This window comes from Syngnathus scovelli, chromosome 13, assembly GCF_024217435.2.
Source record: "Syngnathus scovelli strain Florida chromosome 13, RoL_Ssco_1.2, whole genome shotgun sequence".
NCBI classification, from domain to species: Eukaryota; Metazoa; Chordata; class Actinopteri; order Syngnathiformes; family Syngnathidae; genus Syngnathus; species Syngnathus scovelli.
Genome location: NC_090859.1, coordinates 11199405 through 11219254, shown reverse-complemented (window position 1 = coordinate 11219254; position 19850 = coordinate 11199405). Strand labels below are relative to the sequence as shown.

Sequence of the window (19850 nt, the reverse complement as noted above, 5' to 3'; positions counted from 1 at the left end):
AGCCGGCCACTGCCGCATGCTGGTGTTGATGCTCTAATTAAACCCACGTTGTCATATCTGCGCCGCGCCGCCGCCACTCGCGATCCGGGATGCTCGGCGAGCTCCTTTGTTGCATTGTTCGCCGATTTTGTTTTGCACTCCGAGGGAACTTTGTGTGCGAGCGACAGTGTGTGCTGCACGGGGGATGGCTAACTGCACTGTCCATTGTATGAGTGCAGACAATGCGCGGCGATGGGAAAACTGATTTTAATGCACACTTGGAGATAAGAATTATTTTGTCATCATGCTGGAAGATGACTTGTATGGTGGGCTGCATTGCCAAAGTTTATCGGGCCGGATGAGCTTTTCAATGACAAAGTTAAGAAAGTTTTTGTCGACACTAAGACACATAAAGGGTTCCATTGAATTTAATACAGTATTTTTTTCTATACAAGTACATTAGTGTCTTTGGATATATAGCATATACAGTATTCATATTTAAATAGCATATTAAGAATTAAGCACCTAACTACTCATTAGGTGGCCGAAATTGGAGTCAATTTTCACAGACGATAAAGAATATTTTTGTTTGTCTACATGTGCTGCTCCATTCTTTGTGTTCAAACATACATAACTGTGACACAGATGCTACTTGTTACAATTAATTTAGCATTATTTGCTAGCATTAACCTAAGCGGACTTTCCTAAGATACAAAGAGTTTAAGGTTGGTTCTTTGTTTTCTGATTATATTCTTATAAAGCGATTAAGAAGTAAATAAAACAAGGATATTTTCTTGTTTTTTAGTTTTAACATAAGGTCAAGCTGGACCATGCTAAGCCCCTAAAAGTTATTTTAAGTCAAGACCCACTACTACGGCAACTTTGTGTGATATTTGCTGTTTGCATTTTGGAGCAATTTTCCGGCTTGTATTAATCTCCCAGAGGCACACATATATTGCGGGTCAGACGCCCGCTTTGACAGCTCGGCTAAATAGTCGCGATGCTTGGGGAGTCCACACCACTCAACATTTTTTCCTTGGCCTCTTATCTGATTAAAGTGTTTACAAAGTGGGAGTGCTGTAAAAACAGGTCCCTCAGATGATTTTATTATATTCCTCTTACTCGGAACAAACCCGACCTTGTGTCTTGTTATTCCAAGCACTGTTTTCACACCTTTCCGTGGCCTTATCAGCGCCTTTTGACCCGCAGTCATTCAACAGTCCAATCAGCGGCGAGCGAGTATAAATACATCAATGCTTTTCTGGCGCAATGACTCCGATCTTAACAAACAAGTTACGTGGGTGCCGGCCGGCAGCTTGTTTTGACTCCGTAACTCTGGCGCGGTACGTGTGTGTGTGATAAGAGGAGACTGAGCTAGTTCCAAACAGATACTCACTCGGGCAAAAAGAGTTACACCGGCAAAAAAGAAAAGCCGTAGCCATAAATGTTTATAGCTCGCCATTAAACTTTGCTTTAGATGTTGAATGTGTCAGTTACTGATAGCGGAGCCTGTCAGCTGATTTACTGTCATGCCTGAAATTGCCTTAGTGACGCCTGGAGAGGATGACTAACCAACTCAGGTAGGGTCAACAAGCGCAGACAGTCTGATAAGGGAAGCGAGGCGGAGACACCGAGGTAGATTGAGATAGAGAGCGGCAGAGTGAAACTGACAGAGAGAAAGAGAGAGAAGGCGAGCCCTTGGGATGGACAAGAAGAATGAGGGTCACTCCACGTAAACATGGCAGACATCTCTTGATCTACCCCGAAGACATGAGACCAGACGCAAACTACTCTATCTGATTGATTCTCTTGTTGGTCCGAGGATTGCTATCAGCGACGCACACTTTCACGTGTATTCGATGTTAGCTAGCTCGTTAAAGTGGATGGAAAAACTGGCTTCGAACAGGAAGTGCGACTAACCTTTTGCTTTTTGGGCCTTTAAAAAGCGCAACGATAAAGATATGAATTGCAGGCGGAATATTTGACTGTTTTATGATTTTTTTATTACATTGGGTAATTTGTTTTTAAAAATTACAACAGAGGAAAATAATGGCAAAAATTGGCCAATTTATGGCAGATTGGTTTTAGTCATAATGTCTTAATGTGTAAAATAAGATTTTTTTTTTTTAAATGAGCCATTTTTAAAAGAGCCAACCAATTTACTTGACGAATACAAAGGGTTTTTTTTTGTAATGATGAGTCTAAACCACAGTTATCTGTTTTCAAATGTAGGAAGGAAAATTCAAAATAAACTCAAGTGTTGATATCAGAAAAATCAGATTAAGCAAAGTAACAAAGTACTTGAAGTTGTACTTCTGACCACTGCTACTGTCAAAATGGAATCCCAACAGAACCGTACAGAATCAAAACCGTTGGTGCTAGCAACTCCTCCAGTAAGGTTTCTCCATCATTAGCGCCCTCTTAGCATCTTTGTCCCAAGTGGGACATCAGGCATCAACACCCATCCGTCTCAATCAGCCTCCATTTTCATTCAATATTCAAAAACAGTGGCTCCGAGTCGAGCCATAAAACACGCACGCGAGCACGCGAGCACACACCCAGCCGGCCCGCCGGCGCGTCTCGCAGCCACCCATCCTGCCGTAATGCCATTTAGAGTAATAGCACTGCTAGCAAATAACAGTTAACCGCGTTAACGTCTGACTCTGGCGCGCCGTGCCCCGTGCGAGCATCTGTCATCTTTATCAATGAGCAGGGGGTTTGACGTGAATCTAATTTGGCCCCTCCAAACATCTCACCCCCCAACCCCCGCCCCCGCCTCACCCCCTTGTGTCATCTGCCTTCATGCGTCGCTAACAATGATGTCACAGGTGCTTGTACTGGATTAGGGCATGGCGTCATGGCCCACTTTTTAAAAGAAGCGATTTGGATTTTGGAGGGTGGGTGTTGAACGAGTGTTTAGTTTTGAGGGTGGAGGTCCCCCCCCCCCCACCCCCGCACACACCCACACCCTCCACCTTTCCACCCTCTGACACTAACCTCCTGACCTGCTTGACCCGTGTGGCCGCTTGGACAAAGGGAGCCTTTCCCTTTTAATTCTGCCCAGGGAGCTTTATATGGGACCTGACCCGGCGCTCCTCTTAACCTTTTGGACCTCCGGCCTGATGTCCGTGATTTAGGGCAAATTTCATTACATGCATTCTCCGGATGAGACTCTCGAGCTGAGGGGATGTGGCAGCGCAACAACTCAGCCTGATTAAAATGTCAGGTAGGGGCAGACGAGACGCGACGCTAAGCCCCACATGAAAGAGGCGCGAGGGTGTGATCCCGGATCTACGGACGCCATCGTAATAACTAAACTGTACATAATAAGCCGCCGACACAAAGCCGGCGGTGTAACCGCAGAGCATCCATTGCATGAAATTGGCGGAAGGTACGGGAGATTCGATTGCATGCGCCATTCACCTCGCGAGAAACGTGAGCTCTGGCCCATTCACGCTCTATGAGTGACAGTCGCCGCGGTGTCAGTAAACAACCCCCCCTCCGCCGCCGCCCACCCGGGGAACTTGTGAAACGGCGAGCGGGCAGGAAGACAACGCCGACACCGAAGGGGACGCAAAGATGAGTGAGGAGCACTAGAAAGGCAAGACCCTTGAGATGACCTGCCATCCAAGGCGCCTGGGCCTGTGTGCCGTCTACCTGTCTCTCTCTTCCCGACTGCCATGTTCTTGTCAGTGTTGACACCCTGTCAGCCCCACCGAGAGCGGGCAGGCTGAATGGGGGGCTGACTGGGCTGGGCCGGGCCGGGCCGGGCTGGGCTGGGATGGAGCCAGCCTCGCAGACGTAGACAATAGCGGGGCCCGAGGCCGGGGCCTGAAACCCGAAGCCCCGGCCTGGTATTTTAAGAGGCCTGAGTGGCTCTGGAGCCACTTGTCAATCAATAGGTGCACACAATCGGACGAAAACAAGACCTGGAATGGCGGAAAAAATTGAGACGATGACAGGGGGAATGAACATATTGAAAGATATTCCCTTTTTCTGCACATTCTTGCTGAAGGAGTCTCAAGATGTGTAAAGGTAATGCAGGGAGGGAAAAAAAGGGAAAATAGGAGTACAAAGAAAAAAGTCAGAGTTTTACTATTTCTTTTTACAAGAAAAAAGTCACAATGAAATATTATTTTCTTATTCAATGAAAACAAAGAATTGGGGCGGTACCTCATAAAAATAGTAATGTTTAAAAAAATTGGTTATTTATTTATTTATCCATCCATTTATTTATTTATTTATCCATTTATTTATTTATTTATTTATTTATTTATTTATTTATTTATTAGTAGATAGTAGACTGGATTTTCACAGATGAAATGTCAATATTTAATTCACTGACTGAAAAGATTATTCCAACATTCCCACCTTTTTGAGGGGTGCTTTTTTTTTTTTAGTGAAGTGGGGATACGCTTTTGTACAATATTATGCACACTCTACATTTTTGGGCTTTCTTCGACATCTCGTTTTTCAAGAAATGGTGAAGCAGCTATGTGTCTCTGTGCGGCATTTCACTTGCACACCATCCACAAACGGTGTGTGTAATTGTGTGTGCGTGTGTGTGTGCACACAGATAGCAAAGGCAGCACAATCGCGCTTCCTCCGCCTTTCACAAACACTCGCATCACTTGCCTTGTCTCGCTTTCTCTCCTCCTTGGTGACACCTCGTGCACTTCTGAAGGGGGCAACAAACAAGTTGATGACGTAGCTTTGGGAGCTGCTGAATGGCACACCGTAATAAGCCGTTAAAGGACACAGCAGGGCTGGGGGGAAAAAAACACACACAAATTAGTTTGCGTTAAAACTTGACTTCCGTTTGTCTTTTAAAAAAAAGTCTTAAATTACATTGAGAGAACAGAGACGGCAAATGTGCCCATCTCCTGCAGTTATTAGTAAATATAATAACGCAAATGAGACACACGCAGGCTGGCCCTCAATTGAGTTGACTGTGAAGTTCGTTAAGCCATTACTCCCTGAATCTCATTTCAAGTCTGGGCTGCTCTTTACGTTTGTAAAAGTAGCATAACAGTGTGGAGTGTTTTCAAACAGCTCATTTTAAATGTATTTTTCGGGTTTGTGATACAAAGCAGGTACGTTCATTTTTTTTCTTCAATTTTCCAAAGTGCTGCCTTTGCTATTTAAAAATAGCATTATACTACATTGCAATGATTAACTTTTTAGGCTAAATTTGAAGGTAATAACAATATGAATAATTATAAATAATAATAAATTTGCAACATCTCACAGCATCATACTAATTAAAACATCAAGTCAGCTGCTGTCTAAAGTGACTCGCTTCAGCAACACTGCCGACTCAACTTACAAGCTTGTATTTCCTCATAAAGTGGCCGGGGTGTTTATTTATTCAACTACCGAGAGGTAGGGATACGCCATTTTTATTGGGACGCCTACAGTCATACAGATGCAAACAAAGAAGAGTTTCACAAATAAGTGACTAAATAAGTAGTAGTCATAAAAATATATACCTGTGAGCTTTATTATATTGTCTGAAAATGTGTTGTTTAAACGCTGCCATAGAAATGCTACGTGTTAGCCACTTGATGGTGTTTTCCATGTGTACAAATAACCCCCGAAAGGTCACTTTTGTGCAAACCACACCAGAAACCGAACCTCATTCAACTAATAAAAGGTATAGAAAAGTGAACCAAATCAAAGTTGATGGCCGAGGATGTTTATGACCTCCCTGGGTGCATGAACTCCTCAAGCTGAAGCAAAGATGCCAGCTATCAGGAGATTAGTCAAAATATCCTGTCAAGGTCCAATCGAGTCGGGTGGCTGAGATTACGCACACACACGCGTGCGCACACATACACACACACACGCGTGACTCCTGACTGGAGTGTTGCATGTCTCCCTTGTCAGCCAGATGCAGATTAGAAGTGACCGGCGGTACCATCAGAGAGCGGCGCCTGCCTCGTGTTTTCCGGTGAAGCATGCGTCCAGACACATCTGCAAGCAGTTGACTGGGCCTTTTCCTGCCGCTCTGTTCCTGAGAGGTCTGGAAGGGCGACGCTCCGATGCTGACCTTATTGTGCCCCGCCTGTCACTTAACCTTCGTGTTCCATGTCAGCTCCCCTGCCGCCGACGTTCAAGCCGCGCAGACTCTGATGCAGAACACAACACGACACCAGCGCCGTTTAAAGTGGCCGACCTCGAACGTGGCGAAGAGGCGGCCAAGGAGTAATTGAAAGGCGTGTGAACTAATTCCAGCTTGCCTCGTGGTTTCTATAGAGAAGTGGCAGCTGCTGTCTTGTAAAGCGGCGGTCACCGACAAATGGGCCGTACAGAGACGGAACAAAAAATAAGAGACAGAAGAAGAGCCGACGACTTCCAGGAAAAAGAGAGCTACATTTAAGAGTCAGTAGTAGCAGTTAAAAGACAATTTGACCGCCCGCGCGGCGTAATATGTGGCAAAAGCCTCCAAAGTTAGCCTCCAAAGTTAATCCAAGCATATCCTACTGAGAATTCAAGTGGAGTTCATAACAGCTCGACTCCTTTCCCAGCTCATCAGTGCGGCACTAATTAGATAAAGTTATATTGTCCGGCAACATATTTTTTTATGTTTTGCTCAAAGGATGCTAATGGCACGTGTCTTTGGCAGTTCTTTGGTTGAAAAAAACCTCACCGACTCAAATCTTGATAAAGTTTTGTCGGGTCAAAAGTCAAGTCAAGGCAACGCTATCATTTGTTTTTAAGCTTATCTATTAAAATAATTTTTACTTTTGTGTCTGTTGTCGTAAGGGCTGAATCTCAAACCCCCGGAAAACAAACAGGACTTCTCGCCCAAAGTGTTTATGATCCCGACCCTTTGAAACCAAGCGAGTCACCGTGATAAACTGTTTCAAAAAGTTTACATTTTCTTTGCCTCTAGAGCCTAAGAAACACAAGCTTGTGCTGTATAAATCTGTCAGGGGCTGCAGAGTTGAGCGTATACAGAGTCATGATTTACACGTTCCAGATGGGAGATTACAGGACGGCGGCGTTGGCTCTTCTTCGTGCGCCCACTTCCACCAAAGACCCTTTGAGCGCTAACGTCTTCAAACATTGTCTTTTTGCCGGAGACGCCCTGGTGCAAAAAAACAAACTGGCAACATTTTGAGCCAGAAGGACGGACATCCAGAACATGAATGGTGAAAATATCACAAAATTTCGCCTTAGCTTGACCACAATAAGACATTGTCGATGATGTATTCAGACATTTCTGTACACCCGTCTCCTGGGCAACCTTGCATAATAACAATTTGCAGAAACAAAGAACTCAAACAGACTAAAAGAGACGCTCAATTGGACAAAACTTGTGTGTGTGTTTATGCTTATGCGGTGTAGGCAGCATGCTTTTCTCCCCAAGGCTCTCGCCCGGGGTGCGTAAACAGTGATCCTATGGTGCCGGGCAGAACAATTCAGTGTCAGGGAAAAGGTCAGCGATCGCTGCTCGGCTCCATCGGGTCAGAGAGGGGAGCATGAAAAAAAAAGGCAACAGAAAAAAGGGGGCTAAAGTGGCGAGGGCCCGGAGAATATGTTTCCAATAGACCCTCGTCAGGCCGCGTTAGCATCTGCGTCCAACACGTGCACCGCGGGGATCGTGACCCTCCGCTTCCCCTTCCCTTGCACTCCCCGGCGGGCCGAGCGGCCTGCAAGGTCACCACATGGACCAACGAGGCACAATATAAAGTGACCCCCAGCAACTGGCCTACGCAGAAGCCCCCCCCTTTCCCCTCCAACACCCCTTGGACATTTCCAGGGAGCACTAGAGTACTAGCTCATCCCTGGCAGGGTCACTGTCAAGCCGTAAAATCACACCGGGGCCAGAGGCGTGGCCCGAGCGGGTGGAATGGGGCGAGGGCACGCCCGCAGCGCCGACGCGTTGATCAACGCCGACGCTCGCCGTCCTGTCGGCCGTCATCACGGAAGGAGCGCGCCGAGCTCGGGGTAAACACGGACGGAGCGGCGAGACCTTTACGCTGCTTTTACCTGCAGTAACCGGAGCCGCGTGTGGCATTCTAAGATCTAACGCGACCTGATGGCATTGCAGAGAGGATAACCATCACTTGGAAAATGTTGCCGCTGTGGGGCCGCGTTGGAAAGATGAACTTTCTGGATCGCTGTTGAAAAAAAAAACTCCTGCTGTAGGATCTATATTGACGTCGCAATTTCAATTTTGGGGTTCGATTCCCATGGTTGAATTTTTTCTTTACAGAAAATAATATATCTTGCGTCATTTAATATATAAGCTCACATAACATTTAATATCCAACCTGAACATGCACCTGTTGCCCTTCAAGTCAATTTGATGTTCCAATTCTTCATTTTTGCAAAGTCAAAATCTTTATTTTGGATTAGAGGTTCGAGGAGATAAATAAATAGCAGACTACTCAAATCTGATGGGCAGATATTTTATATCTGATGCTAAATCGGCTGTAATGTCGGTTGTAATCATTTTCCAAATCGATCAAAGACATCGCAAAATAAGATGCTGCAGCAATTTGGGCCTCTGCGACTGCATTTGATTATCTCTCGTTATTTTTCTACTATTAGTCATTTCCTAATGATGTCATCAATGTCATCATCCTCACTATTAAAAGGCTCGTCGCGAACAACACAAGATGTCAAATAATGAGGAGGTATCGAGGTACGAAACATATTCTTCCGCTTGACAGGGGGAAAATAATTATTAATTAGGAAGGAACGCTTCATTTAATTAGTCTTTTTGTTAAGACAATGAAGGGAGATGAGCTTGCATGGGAAGATGTGATTTTCAATGCATGACAATAACGGGAGGATGGGGGGGAGGAGAAAAGAACAACATCCCGGGCTAATTTGAATACAGTCCTATTAGTCTAATGACCAGAGTCTGTGATCACTACTCATCACCATTAATGCCACAACTCTCCTTTGCTCGCATTGCCCAAGGCCCGACTTTTTCCCCTTAGCCCACATTCGGCCGGGGAACCAACGCGTTTCCCCTTCCGCTACACATGAAATGTGACATGGAGACACTAATGTATGTGGAAAGGGGACGGAAAGCCGGGATGCTGAGACACCGCGCGCTCCTCCTTTCGCGGCTAATGATATGACGTGCCACACGGAAACTGAAGAAAAAAAAAAAAAAAAAAGCACACACAACCTTTCGTGGTTAAAAGCCATCAGCGGCGAGGCACGCTTTTCTCTAAACGCGCTAATAGGTGCACCTAACGAGCTTTGACCTCCCGTCCGCCGGCGTCCGAGACCATATTGACATCAGGATGATGAAGATGCGGCGGCACTGCGTTCAAATGAGTTGGAAGATTGCAAAAAAATAAAAAAACGGTCGCATTTGCAGTTGCATGATTTGCTCCTGTTTTCTGCTTCACAATGCACAACGGCCGCTTATTATTTTAAACACATGTTTTGGATATAAACAAGTCATGCGACTTGCCGCGATTGGGGAAAAAATACTCTTGGGAAAGCTTCTGGAAATTGTGATACATGCAGAAATGTGTGGAGGAATGTCAAAGGGAGCTGAAGATTTCAATTTTGGAACACTTTCTGGCACGCTGGTCAACGCAGAGGAAATAAATCAGTTTCACGGCTAATCATAAAAAAATCTTGGGGAATGTTTTAAGTAACATCTTAGCTGTTATACAACTGAAGCTTTATTGATTTTCTCTCAACATTTTAAACTAAATACAATTTCATGGTGTGTTTATCACATTCATATAACCTTGCGCGCACAAGTTCCCTCTCATCTGAGTCGCGACTGATTATTCGCCGACTGAAATCCTCTCATATGTGTCATCAAGGGCAAAACTCGGATGAAAGAAAACCTCAGCCGTTATTACAGCATCAAATGAGCATTGAAGTCATTTGGACGAGCGACGACCCCCCCGCCATTCGCACGTACCGGCAGCACATGACAAAACAAACAGGTCAGCGAGCATGAGGTGAAAACATGAAAGTCACACGTCTAATGCCCCGGCATCATCGTCACCCGGCGCCATTCCACTCGGCCGGACAAAGTGGCACAGCTGGCAGAGAAAAGAGCAGGCGCAAAGCAGGCAAGAGTGTTAAATGACCCACGGTGCTCAACAACCTTGGTGACTGGGGAAGGCCAGCACTAATTAACGCCGGGCGGCCATTTTGGCTGTCAGGGGGAATCGTCACTTCGGGGGGGGATGGCCAGTCCTTGGATTCACCCCTTTGGTCGTCCTCGTCACTCGCCCGCGGACTATTTTTCACCCCCATCCTCTAACCAACCTCTCACGCCAGCCTGACCCCCCCCCCCCCCCCCGCCCCGCCTATGCTAATGAGAAGAACATTTGTCTGAGGAAAAGGCCGACTACAACTGTGTCAATCAAAACGCTGACCTTTCAACTTTGTTTCTGCACTCGCCACACATTTAGACACCTCAGGAACTTAAATCCTCCCAAAAAGGGTCACAGGGACCAGAAAATTAGCCCTAGCTAGCGCCGTAAACGTTAGCAATGCGGACTTCCTATGTGTGACGATGCCACGACACCTGATTTCGACGTCTCAGTGCAACAAAATGAGTTCCAGTTACTCGTCATGTTAGCTCGCCCTCATCAATCAGACTGTTGCTGCGCAAAGTGCGGGATGCAGCCGTGCTCTCTGCGTGAGTGCTGGAAGCAAGAACATCTTCCGCAGCCAAACACGTCTATCAATCATTCTTCCCGATTCTGACACGCCGCCTCAGAAAACCCGAACGTCGTGTCGCCTTCCGCAGACGATCCGCTGCTATCGCATGACGCGGTAGGATTCGTATTCATCGCCGGCAATTTATGGATTCATTTATCAGCCGCTTTCCTATTTGTTTCTTTTAATCGGCCCCGGGGGTGCGAGCGTGGCCTTGGCCAGCCACCAGCGCCGGAGCTTTATTCCTCTTCACACAGGCCGAGTGTTAACGCCGCTGGCCAAGTTCACAGATTTGACTGACTGTAGACTTAATGCCGCTTGCCTTGTTTTCAGCACTTGTCCCTCCAGATTTGCCACCCTGGCTGCACAATTTCCTCCAATTCTAATTATTCATCAGCTCGTTATGCCCGTGCCTGGGCGCCTCCCCTAATTAGAGGCGACGCGGGCTTCGGTCCCGGGCTAGCCCCGAGTGAGGGAACCAGTTCCGAACCAGTCTGCGGCGTGCGCCCGTGGACGACTGGGTAAGTGCCAGCCTCTCGGAGTACGCGAGGGAGAGGAAGGGCCCGTCTTGACAGTGTGATTTGACGCCGCTTCACACACCATCATACTGCGGTGCCCCATATCTGTTAGCATCACCGCTAGATGTCTATAGCTAAGTCTTTGTTTCACTGGTGTTATGTATTGCCACATGAGTGTGAAGTTTTTTTTTTTTTTCTTTATGTAGATTTGTTTAATGCCGTCAAGTCGGGGTGCTGAGAACAGTGTCAGTGGGCAGTGTAGACAAGCGTGAATTATTAAATCATTGTTCCCTAATTAACATCAGCCCCTCCCACTCCTCCTTCCCTTAGACTCTCGGGCTAAGAACAATAGAGCGTGCCTGTGGTTATTTAAATGAACATTTTCCGCAAACAGAAACAAACAATGGTCCCTTGTTCACGTCCACTGACACAGCTGTTTATATTAACATGTTTTGTTTTTGCCGCAGAAGCAGTAGTAGCGTTAGCATTAGCTAATCGATGAAACCGTCATGTGTCGAATAAAAATAAGACACAAGTAACTCTATTGTTCTCAGGCCGGTTCAAGACTGCAACACACTGTATCAATTTAAATGGTGACATAATACTAACCTGCCTGGTTAATGTTGTATTTTTGGAAAAAAATAATGCTTGGCAAAAAAAGCTTTTAAATATTGGGCCTTATTTGAGGGCAGATGTAAAACCAGCTATACAGCTCACATTGTTAGCATCTTTAGCATGTTGTAAACATCATCGGAAGTGTTTGACTGTTGAGTTGTTCTCCACGCCTCGACGGGTAAACAACATTTTCAGTGACCTAAAACACAGCTTGCGTGCAGACATAAAGCCGAAACGTGGAGGGAAAAGGTACCTTCTTAAAAATACCCGCGTTCGTGACGACGTGACCTGAGCCTCGGGAATTTAACACGACCCCGTGTGTCATCTTTGCACCTACATTTGCACATTAGCCGATGTGTCAAGTGTAGTAATTCTTTGTGCGGTCCAGCCTCCCCCCGCTCATTTTCTCACCAATCTGCGGTCGAAAAAAATTTAGGACTCACGCTAATGCATATTCATTAGCCCCTTAATGCTCAGACTCACCTATTAATATAACCAAATACATTACATGCATAGACGCTGCTGTGCTAATTAAATCCCTGTGTGTGAGCGCAGAAATATGTAATGCTGACATTTAGTCAAGGGAGATTTGGGGGAGATGAGGAGAAATTCTAGCGCTGGGCTAGAGCCGGGCCCGAGGCGAGCTGGCAGACAAAAGGACAGCGGCAGGCGGCGAGTCTGAGATCGGGAGCGGCGGAAAGGTCATCTCCGTGAAAAGGCTAACGTGTCAGTGCTTTTGTTCCCGGCCCTCGGAACATATGTTTGGCCCTCCTCCACGGCTGCCCCCCCCCACCACCTCCTCCCCCCGCTATCGGGATGAAATCTAACCTCCAGCCCCCGTTGCAAAACATAAGATGAGACACTCCGCACATGCACAAACACACACGCGGCGACGCACGTTGGTGCAGCGCTTATGTTGCGATACAACAGTTGTTTTGGATAAATTGCCCGATCGCTCACACCGGCGGAAAGCGACACCGTCCGAGAGCACCTGTCTGATTCAACTCGCATAAATCCAGATAAGCTGGACCTTGGCGAGCATGCAGTGAGTGAAAAGAATCCAAATGGGCACCTTTATTTTTTGAGGAGTAGCCTGATGTGATGGTTGCTCCGTGTACGCCTCATGATTCTCACTCCAGCTCGTTTAGTGGCGTTTCTCACGAGACCTGAAGAGGAACATCTTTGGAAGAATATCTGCAAATCATAAAAAAAAAGTCTCAGTTTCCAAATGGAAAACTGTTGACAGGATGTTGCGCACAAACGACTGAAGGGATCAACCTTGGCCAATGAAAATAACCCCTGTGGCGGAAGTAATAAAATATCAGTAAAGTAATCTAATCTTTGGTTAGCCAAATATGGAGCTCCAGCCATGAGTTTGTGCAGCGGGGAAATGAGTCAACCACAGGGGAAACATGTTGGCAAGACTTCTTTCACCTCGAACAGTGAAAAAGGTGGAGTGCTGGTTTATCACCCCTGGACTCGCTCTTCCTCCCTCAACAACAAATCCGAGGCACTGTATTTTCAAACAGGGCGTAAGGAGGAGGAGGGGCGAGTGAGGGGGGTCATCAATTTTCCCCCAAACGGCCTTCATATCAGAATATTTTTTTAAAAGGTTCTTCCTCAAGGCAGCTTTAAGAAGTTGTCTCAAGTAACCACATTCCAGCACTGGTTTTTACACCTTGGGTAACTTCACACCTGGAGAAATATGCACGGAAGTGAGAACATGACATGTTCCCCAACACCTGCATGAAGCTTGAATAGCTTGTGGCTTCATCGGAAACCGGCGGAGGGTGGAAATTCTTTGCCGCAATAATGTGCACGTGGCGGCTCTATCTCCATAACGGGACGATTCGCAATTTTTTGTTGTTGTAATTTGATCCGTTTTGATAAACTATAAAAAAAAAAAATGGGACATTTCTCCAGTTCTAATTATTCCTTGCTGTCCAGCAGGCAAGCCAACTATCCAACAGTGTCAGTCTGCATCAGGTAAGGCCATAGTGACGTTCAAAGTGTGTGTATGTGTGTTCTTGTCTGTGTGTGTCAAGAAGGACTCGAGGTCGTTCTCGTTAGCGGAATGAGAGCCACTGTCACTTCTAGATTGTAACTAGTTGCCAGACAACTTGCATCTCAGCTCTCTTAAACAACACACTCCCCCCCCGCCTTGTTACACCAAGTGCATGTGCCAAACTCAGTGACCCACATTGACATAAAGTCCTGGATGACACTTTGGACCGGTCCGTCCACTATTCATAGCTCGGCGCTGGTCAACGCAGTCAAATCAGGTGGAGAGCGAGAAAACAGCCAATGCTGCGTGACAACTGTTTGCCTCTCTATCGTCTATTTCTGGGCATGTTTGCGCTTTGGTCCATTTTGTGTCTGAGAAATCACCACCGGTGCCACATGGGTCCTTAACACACACACACACACACGCACACAGACACTCGGCCGTCGTGAAAAAAACATGCCGGCGAATGGAAAACAACACCGGAGAAAGGGGCGGATAAATAAATGATGGTGTCAGGGCAGAGTGCGAATAGCAGCCGTGAGGATGCGAAAGGAGAGGAAGGCAAAGTGATTAAGGCTCCAGAGCGCCGGCGATAGGCCTCTTCCTGGTGGTCTCTGCGGACCCCGCAGATGAGGCTGAGAGCGGGCAGACGGGACAGGCAAGCTCTCAGGCTGTCGCCGCCAGTGATGCCCGACCCAGGAGACCACGCGAGATGGGAAAAAACTCATAAAAGCTATTATTGCGCAGATGGTTTGTGCTCTTTTGCCTTCAAAAAAAAAAAAAAAATCAGAGCAGCTCTCGACCGGTGGAATTCACATCCACTCAAGCTCATGTCGGAAACGGTGGCTATGTTTGCAGATCTGCGTGCGTTTCAAAGTGTCGCCTCGGCGACTTTGAGGGAGCGCCCGCTTAATTCCTTGGGCACTAATTCTGCGGACATGCCGCCGCTTGCCGCTCAAAAGGAAGCTATCTCACAATCAGGGCGTGAAATGCTAAAGAGCTTCCAGCCAATGCGCCTGCTTGTGTGGCGTTTTCTCACAACGAGTGTTCATTTGACATTTAGTAAATCATTACTGCAGCCGTGCCTTTAAGCAAGAGACGCACACATAAACGTGGCGCAAGGGAAAAAAAATCATCAAGACACACACACGCACACACATGCAACCTTTATTAACACTGTTAACATGTGAGGTGACCTGATTTCATTCATTGCCAAAATGACACATTAAACCGAGAAGTGTGTGATCAACGCCCCTGCAGCCTGCCTGATGTCAGCTTATTAAAAAAAAAAAGTGAGGAAATATTAGTTTATATTTAGCTTGACAGTGTTCCCCTGCAACATTGCGATTTACGTGTATAAAATTATCTCCAAATAGCTCCAACTCGACCTGCTAGGAACACATACATCAGATTGGTAAAGTGGTATCGGTGTCGTAGTATCGGCACACTTTTTCAAGTCCAGTACTTACATCCTTATGCAATCTCGCACCACTTTTTGTGTGTTCAAATATGCTCAAAATATATAGAAGTATGTTTTAATAAATTAAAATAAAATAAGAATTCCAATGGAGGCTCAGAAGGCCCCGTCAGGCTTTCACACGTCTCCCGCATGTGCTAAGCTTCGCCGCGGCCCCTCTAATCATCGGCAGGCTGAGGGTTGAAAGCTGATAAAAACCCGAGCGATACGGCGGCCGCTCATCTGTCCGCTCGCCTCTCGTCTCCGCCGACAGCTGATGGATGGCTGATGGCGAGAGATTCACGGCTGAGCGATTGCAGATGGACGCGAGACATTTCTGATGTCTGGCAGTATGGGGAATTTTGGCGCAACACTTAGTGACCTGCAAAGGTGACACTCTTTACACTCAGTGGCCACAATATTGACAGATGTCAAACTCGAGGCCCGAGGGACATTTGGGAGTCGACGAGGTCTCCTGCTGCCCACACGCAGTTTTCCCCTCCTCACTCTATTACAAAAGAACGTTGCTGTTTTGTCCACACGGAATGTTCTGGCTCCTCACTTTACGAGTCCAGATCTATACGCAAATGCGGCTGACGATTCTAAAAAGGCACCTGTAACACTTTTGTTCCATGCATCACAATGTTTTGTAGCAATGCTTTAAGCCTGTTGTCTGCTTCATTATCTCGCAAAGAGCTTCTAATGTCTCATCGCTGCACTCACACGCATCCTCTTTTTTAATCCATAACCTCTTAAGGCGGCCATAACGACCTCGGACGGTAGCGACGGCGTGCCTACGCGTTTGGTAGGCACGTTTTTTTTTCATATCAATGAGTGCACCGGGTGGAGTGGAGCAATATCCACCATCAATTAAAGATGGAACAAGGAAGCAACAGTCGCGCTAATGTCGGTCGGCCTTGAGAGGCTGAGCGGGGCAGAAGATGCGCAATCGATAGCATTAGAATAAGATATTGTTCGTGTGACACGTGAAAAAGCAATTTCGATTGGCGGCGCCATCAAAAAAAAAAAAAACGCAAAGCAAAACATTTCAACTGTTTGGTTAAAATGGTTTTCTGCAACGATTGGTCGCAGGAGCACCCACGTGAGCCTCGGAGGTAAGTCTCCATTACAGATTTGCATTCGCCTAGCACAAGTGATTGTTTTTTTTCTTTTTACATGACACGTGTTTGCTGGGATGACACGGGACCGGCGTGACGCCCTTTCAAAGTTTTGATTTTTTTGCACGGCGGTGGCTCGGCGTGACGGTGGACTTTGAAGTGTGCGGTCGCCGCCGGCTCCGTGCTTGTACTGTTATAATTGATGACAGCGTAAGAAATTAGCTATTTTTTTTAATCGTACGAAATGGAATGTTATTTTGGATAGTGTTAAGATGTGGATATCCACACACACACACGTGCGCACACACACACGTGTGTGGCCTGGCAGGGCACTCGTATCTCAATACACCACTGCACTCGAGTGAGTCCAACAACGAGAGACAGGTTCCTTGTGTGTTTTAACATACTTGGCCAATAAAGATGATTCTGATTCAGATTTCCTTAGTTATACAAATATGGAAATGGCCCTTCACTTTTCCCAAGTCATTGAGACACAGAGCCAAGACGCGCACACACACACGCGCGCTAACTCCGTCTTTGGCCGTTCGCCTCCGAGCGCTTTGACTTGCTCGGGCTGATATTACAAATTCAAACTCTGCCGGAGCCTCGGCCTACCTTGACGCTCGCCTGCCCCGACACCTCAGCGGAGACGAACGCTGAGACGACGCCAGGGCGAGGCGAGCTTGCCCGGCGTCTTCTCGCCTGACAGCCAACATGTTTATTATTGGTGGCCGTCCCACGCTCGTGAAGAAGGGACAGGCGACGGTTCTCGCCGTGCCCGAGGCGGGATGGAGGCAGACGAGGTGGGGAGACGCTACAACAACTCACACGACATTGACCTATCGCGTTCCCCCTCGGGGTGTCAATGAGTGGGAACGAGGGGGTTAAGCCATCTCCGCTGTGGTGGAACTAAGCAGGAATACGAGGAAAGGATGTTATGAAGATTATTGTAAGAGGGCAAACGCTGTGTTGTCAGGGGGTCGTTGATGTAGCGAAGGCTATTTTTAAAATCATACCACTTTGGGTGAGATACGGCTCACTCGGGGGCATACCAAAGCCGCAGGTGGTGCTAAAACTCCAAACAAGAAATTCTATTTAGGTCAAAACAAGAAACAGTTAACGAAACAACAAAATGGCTGATAACAGTAACATATAACCTCTAAAGCACAGCTGACTGACAAACTGTTAACTATGTTAACTGCAGCATTTGAACGCTATTGCTAGCCCGCTAGCTAGCTAATTTTCTAGGGCGTTATTTTCATTCATTTTAACACGAAGCGCATTTCTCCTGTCGTCTTTTGTTGGGTTTGCGTAAATGGGTACTTAAATAAAATAACTTGACAAGCCACCCAATATATAAATATATTTAATACATAAATGATCATTTGTCGGCAACATGACGCGCAAGTTAGTGTTTGGCGTAGAGGCGCACACGTGGGCGTCGAGAATGAAAACCCGTGTTTGTGAACTCAATATCGCGACCTCTGACCTGCGCCATGCTGTGCGGCGGTAGCCTTTCTTGTTACATTTTATAGGGTCAGGAGTTCACAGTCCATCCATCAACGTCTCAAGCGGCGTGAAGCTTATTTTTAGCCAAACTGAAAAGACTTGAAGCAGATGAATAGCGAGAAGATTTATAGTTTTGGTCACCTAAATCTCGACAAAAACGGGGGCCCCCCCACATCCCCCTCCCTCCGCTACTTGACCCAAATGAGTCGGTGCCAATGTTGCACTCGCCCTCCGAGGTCAAAAAGCAGCAGTCCCCAGGGGCACGGTGATATTATTTCCAGCTCCGACTCTGCCGTTAATGATCTCACACACTTTTAAGTAAAGCGGCCACTTGCAGAATGCACCTGTTGTTGATTCCTGGCTTCCAATGCCTCAAGGGTAATGAGATAAACGCCATCTTGTTTGCCACGACTCGCTACAGTCGATGAATACAGCAAACTGAGGCCGGAAATGTTCATTAAAATTGGGTAAAAAAAAAGAAAAAAAAAAGGGGGGGGGGGGGTTCAAATCCCCTAATCTTGTTCCATACCAAAATTCAGATTTGAGATATTTCAAAATGGAGTGTATCTGTGCCCAATCCCTTTTAATGGGATTTCCCTTGATCTACTTGAAATAATCCAGCACAATTTAAAAAGTACAGGTTGGTCGAATTAATGTTATTTGCTTAAAAAAAAATACGGGGGGGGGGGGAGGCATGGGATGCAAAAAGAGATTGCTTTTCAAACTCCAAACCATGGATTTTTTGGGGACGTTAAATTGAAAAGAATCATAATCTGCTGGCTCAGCTGCTCCTTCTTCCCCGTGTATGCATATTATTGTACTTGGCTCGTTGTTTGGCTAGTGTTTTGCCAATAGTGAAGTCAATACGTGTCCTAAGCAGTGGGAATTGGAGCCCTAAATGGACGGAAGTCTGAGCAGTAAGTATTGTCATTAGTACAACTGGGAATCCCACTTGGACGTCCCTGGAGATGCCAAGCTGTCCTTTCCGTATGTGACGATGCGTCGTAGCGCCTCCGACCGAATTTGCACGCCATTTTCCTCACTTGCACGTAAACGTGTCGAAAAGCGGCTCGGGCGCACTCCGAGGTTCATACGCACACACGCGCAGGCAGACTGGATATGGAGACAGAGGCACCCCAACGCCAAATTAATTTTTCATAACATCATGCTCAATACAAAATGCAATAAGTGTTTCTTGTAAGACGACTCCCGGGCACTTATAGCACTTGAGCATGCGGCGGAGGTCCGGTCTACATGTTTGTCTGACTTACTTTGACTCCAGGAGGCTGACATCTGATGCTGAGGAGGCCCGGGGGCTGCTCGGCTGGCTGCGGGAGAGAAAGAGGCGGGACAGTGCGGTTAGCGATAGGTGGGCACGCTCGCCATCATCCCAATCCGTCACAAAAGAGATTTGCCTTCCGCTGGAGAGGAACAGCAATAATCCTGTTCTGCAGGAGCATGATAGTCTTTTCATTGTTGATCCTTAATAGTCTCCTAAGCTACACTAGAGCTGAACAATTAATCAAATTCAAATCCAGCCCTATATATGTGTAATTTATTGTTTTTTTCTCAAAATCGTTCGCCAACTCACTCCAGTTGGATTTTAGCAAAAAAGAAAAAAATTGTCTGCCCGACGACAACTGTGTATGCTCACAATCATCCAGAATTGACAAAACTAAGATGATCGAATTAGACCTACATTACATGACATCATCGGTCCATAAGTAATATTTATCTTCGTGAAGCGCCCGACTTGTCTGCAAACTAACAAACAAGTGATTTAAGGACGTGGAGATATATGAGAACTCAGTGCTTGCTGGCTGTTTTAAAAATAAGAATGAGCCACTGTTCCAGCATTCATTGCAAAACGTTCCCACGGTTCCGGTCAACATTTGTTCCGTTGTGTTTTTTTTTTTTTTTCTAATCAGGATAACACATCAGCGACTGTGTCTTGGTGTCCAGAAAATTCCCCACCAGAAATAGCTCATAAATGACAG

At 46.5% G+C, this 19850-nt stretch overlaps 1 protein-coding gene across 5 annotated transcripts in view; it reads right to left on the bottom strand.

Moving 5' to 3' along the window:
* The window catches only part of LOC125979912 (uncharacterized), a 182661-nt gene that overhangs the window by 46309 nt on the left and 116502 nt on the right, over window positions 1-19850 (bottom strand). For all 5 annotated transcript variants that reach the window (XM_068652821.1, XM_049738784.2, XM_049738782.2 and 2 more), the window contains 3 exons: window positions 19125-19181; window positions 12838-12959; window positions 4615-4745 (listed from right to left, as the gene is read on the bottom strand). The gene's annotated coding sequence lies outside the window, so the exon portion shown is untranslated. The remainder of the gene's footprint in view (window positions 1-4614; window positions 4746-12837; window positions 12960-19124; window positions 19182-19850) is intronic.